The sequence below is a fragment of the Perna viridis genome, chromosome 9, assembly GCF_037379345.1.
Source record: "Perna viridis isolate PV_CMFRI_1.1 ecotype Kerala chromosome 9, ASM3737934v1, whole genome shotgun sequence".
NCBI classification, from domain to species: Eukaryota; Metazoa; Mollusca; class Bivalvia; order Mytilida; family Mytilidae; genus Perna; species Perna viridis.
Window position 1 is genome coordinate 4,546,022 of NC_142453.1, and position 5,000 is coordinate 4,551,021.

Consider the following 5,000-nt stretch of genomic DNA (forward strand, 5'->3'; position numbering starts at 1 on the left):
GTGTTCACTTTGTAGAAGTGAACCTTGTGTTTGTCCTTGCCAGGACTGCAATAGTCATCCTTGTTCGTGTGATAGTACTAGTTCACAAGAAAAAGATGATGAAGTTGAAAACTTAAATTCCGAGGTGTCCACTAATGATGAAGTGGATACTACTCTGGTGAAAGAAGCAGTGGTTGAAGAGTCTCATTTGAGTAGTGAGGTTTTTTCAGAGTCTGGTGTTGATGACAAAGATGAACAAATGGAAGTTGGTGATGATAACAGAAAGAGAAAACTGGATGTTTCATCTAGTGAAAACGATTATAGTAGTGAGGAAAGGGATGCGAATGATGAAGATGACTCTGACAGTTATAAGAATGAGGCATCACGGCTATGTAAAGAGGGAAAGGATGGTAAAAAGATTAAAATACAAGATGAAGATATTTCTTCTGGTGAAATAGATTTTTTAGACCAGATTGCTAATTTTGTAGATAGTGCTGAGGCAGCAAGCACCTTAGTTGGTGACGAAGAAGTCACCGCAGAAGGTGCATCTGATATTTTATATTCGGGGTGCTCTGATGAGGAATCACAGAGTACTCCTGATACTAGTGATCAATTTTCTTTGAGTAGTAAAGACTTAAAGAAAAAGAGGAAAAAAGAAAAGCAATTAGAAAGAAAATTAGAAAGAAGGGGTAGAATTAAAGTGACTCCCAATCTTAATGGGAAACATTGTAGAAAATCTAATGAAAAAAACTGAACTTTAAGATGATGGATAAGATTATATATAAACTATATGCTTTTGTTTTTGTAATGGTACTTATATGTTCTTTTAATTGTAATGGGCTGAAATCCATACATAACTTTGAAAGACTTGTAAGTGTTATTGATGATAGAAGATTTGGTATTGTATTTTTACAAGAAACGTTTTGGAGTGATGATTATATAAATGGTGTTAAACACTTGTTTAATGGCGATATATATTATAGTAATGGACATAACAGTAGACAGGGTGTAGCCATACTTGTTAGTAATTATGACAAAAATAGAGTAACATTTGTTCATAAAGATATTGAAGGTAGATTTATACATGTAAAATATACTGAAAATAATATTGTGTTTAATTTAATTTCTGTATATGCACCAAACATTAACGCAGAACGTGTTAAGTTTTTTTCAGTATGTGCAAACTTACATTGATTCTTTAGAAAATGTTATTGTTGGTGGTGATTTTAATACTACTCTTTCTAATCTTGATAGAGGCAGTAAAACAAAGCATCTTGTTGATGAACCATGTAGAAAATTGTGCCAAATTATAGAAAGTAGTCATTTATATGACGTATGGAGGGCTCGAAATATGTATTCAAGATTGTTTTCTTGGAAAAGAGTATCAAATGGGGAACTACAACAATCTAGAATAGATTATTTTTTAATCAGTAGAGCGTTGTCTTCTTTTGTACAAAATGTTTACTACAATGTTACATCACTGAGTGATCATAGTTTTGTAATTATGAATTTAAATTGTAATAATGTTGAAAGAGGTCCTGGACTATGGATTTTGAACAATACTCTGTTACTTAATGATGAATATGTTAGAAAAATTAGAGAAATGATTGTGAATGAAAAAGAAAATGAATTGTATACTAGAGATATTGTAATATGGTGGGATAATTTGAAATATAAGATAAAGAAATTTTCTCAGATATTTTCATCTAAATTAGCTAGAGAAAAGAAAAGAGAGTATTATAGATTACAAAATCTTATAGATAATATATGTAATAGGGCTGCCAATGGTGAAGTTATTGATGTAACAAAACTTGAGAGTATTAAATTAGAACTATCAGAGTATGAGAGTGAAAAATGTAAAGGTGCTATTCTCAGATCTAAAGCTATATGGGCAGTTGAATCTGACAAGAATACTAAATACTTTTTGAATTTAGAGAAGTATAAACAAGAAAATTGTTCAATTAAGGAGTTGTTAACTCCTGACAATAAAATTGTGTCAGATACTGATAGTATTTTACAATTGCAATATGATTTTTATAGCAATTTATACTCTTCTGTTAATATTGATATAGATAGAATTGATGAATTTTTAGCATGTGTAGATAAAAAAGTTGAAGATGATGATTGTTTGTCTTGTGATGCTGATATATTTCCTGAAGAAATTCATAAGGCTATTTTAGAAATGTCAAAAAATAAAAGTCCAGGATCAGATGGACTGACTGTAGAGTTTTATTGTACATTTTATGATGAGTTGAAAGATATTTTATTACAGTTATTCAAAACCATTGAACAAGAAGGTGAATTGTGTAGATCCATGAAATGTGGTGTTCTAAGTGTTTTTTACAAAAACAAAGGTGACAAAAAATGTATTAAAAATTATAGGCCTATATCTCTACTGCAGGTAGATTATAAGATATTAGCAAGAGTGATGGCCAATAGATTTAAGCATATTTTACCTAAAATTATTTCTGAAGATCAAACATGTTGTATTTTAGGACGAGATATTAGTAATAATATAGCAAATGTGAGAGATATCATTGAACTTGTGGAACAAGATGAACTTGAAGGTTACATTGTTAAAATTGATCAGGAAAAAGCCTTTGATAGAGTTAGTCATTTTTATTTATTACAAGTTTTAAAGAAATTTGGTTTTGGTGATAGGTTTGTAAAGTGGATAGAAATATTTTATAAAGGAATAAGTAGTTCTGTAAAATGTAATGGATTTCTATCAAAATATTTTTATGTGAAAAATGGAATACGACAAGGATGTCCAATTAGTGCTCTGTTGTATGTACTTGCTGCTGAACCTTTACATAGTAGAATTGTACAGAATAATGATATTCAAGGTATAAGTATTCCAAATAGTGACAAATCTGGATTAATATATCAACATGCTGATGATACTACTTTGTCTGTTTGTAATAAAAAATCTATATGTGCAACTTTTGATGAATTTGAATTGTATGGTAGAGTAAGTGGTGCAAAAATTAATAGACAGAAATCAGAAATTTTATGTATTGGTAGTGGTTTGCTATCTGATGTAGAAAAAACTGAGTATGGTTTAAAAATTTGTGAAAATATAATTCAGCTTTTAGGTGTTTTTATTGGTAATGATAAGAAGCTTTGTGAAGAAATGAATTGGAAATCAAAAATTGACAAATTGAAGCGTTTATTGTACATGTGGTCACAAAGACATTTAACAATACAAGGTAGAGTTACTGTTATAAATTCATTAATGATGTCAAAATTTTGGTATGCTTTGTTTGTGATACCTTTACCTGATTGGGCTAACAAAGAGGTGACGAGATTATTTGTCAATTTTATCTGGAGTCAAAAGACACATCTTGTAAAATATAAGAGTATTATTGACTCGAAAGATAATGGTGGTTTACAATTATCTGATATGAATTGTAAAATGTTTGCGTTTAGATTAAAGTTTTTAGGTAGGTTAATAGATGAACATTATAATGTGTTGTGGAAACATACTTTTAGATATTTTGCTTCCAAGATATATGATATGGGTATAGAGATGAATATATTGTATATGAAAGTACCTAATTGTGAGTTGCGTCATATTCCTGTTGTGTATCAAGAAATGTTTCAAGCTATGTATTTTTTAAAAGATAAGATACATTTTGATTTAAGTATTGAGAACATTTATGACCAGCCTCTTTTTAGTAATCCTAGAATACTTAGTGATAACAAAATAATTGTTTACAAGGATTTTATTTTAGCTGGTATTGTATCTGTGAAAGACGTTTGTTATGAAGTAAAACCTGGGTTTTTGCCAGCTAATGCCATTGTAGAAATTATTCAAAATGTATGTGAAAACTATGATATTGACAGAATTGTTGATAGATATTATAAATTAATATGTGCTATTCCAGAGGAATGGAAACGAACTGTTAATACAGAACTTCATAGAAGAAATGTTCGGAGGACTATTGACATACTAATTGAGTATGGAAATGTATTATGTGCATTAACTAGTTGTACATCAAAGACATTGTATAACTGTGTGATTGGTCAATGTACTGAAAAACCTATTGGTACTCTCATGTGGAAAACAATTTTTAATATTGAAGATGTTGATTTAGTTCCAATCTGGAAATATTTGAATATGTACTGGAAACCTGCTAATATGATAGAATTAGATTTTAAGCTTTTACATGGTACTTTGTATACCAAAGTTAAACTACAGAAAATTGGGTTATCTGATAGTGATATTTGTGATGTATGTGGACAAAAACCAGAAAACATTTTACATTTATTTTTAGAATGTGATGAGTTAGATGAATTTCTTGATTATATTTCATTACTATTGACAAAATGTTTTGAAAATTGTGATTCCGATCGAATAAGCCTAGTTGAGAGTGACCAACTTCTTTTCTTAGGTTTACGCTGGTCCATGAAAGGAGTAAATGATGTGTTTGTTAATTTCCTCATGTCAACAGTGAGATTTTGTATCTATAGAAGAAGAAAACTTGTGATGAATGGTCAAACAAATGTCAATTTGATCCAGTTTTTTCAATTTACCTTTAAGCATTATATTTATTACTTCCATATGTACATGAGTCAGAATAAGATATTAAGTAGAGTTTTTGAAAAACGATTTTTAATGTACAATCCGCTTTTGGAAAAGACTGAGAATGTATTAATGTTTAACATATAATAAGTGAAAGATAAACTGTGATATTTCAGATTACTGTGATATAATAATGTTTTTATTTGTGAACATGATGATGACTTATTTTAATAAAGATAAAAAAAAAAGAGCATGAGACTCTTAATCTCAGGGTCGTGGGTTCGAGCCCCACGTTGGGCGAGTTAATTTTTGACTCAATGTATTCGGTTTGTAGTGGTACTTAAACTTGTGATGAATTTTTCTGTATCAAAAAGTCCGCCAAATGTGTTTCTATTTTCATTGCCTCCATTGTTTTGGGTGAATGTTAATTGTACGCGTCATGTATTGATTGACCAGAAATTTCGATAGTTTTTGAATTTGGTTTCGATCATTACTC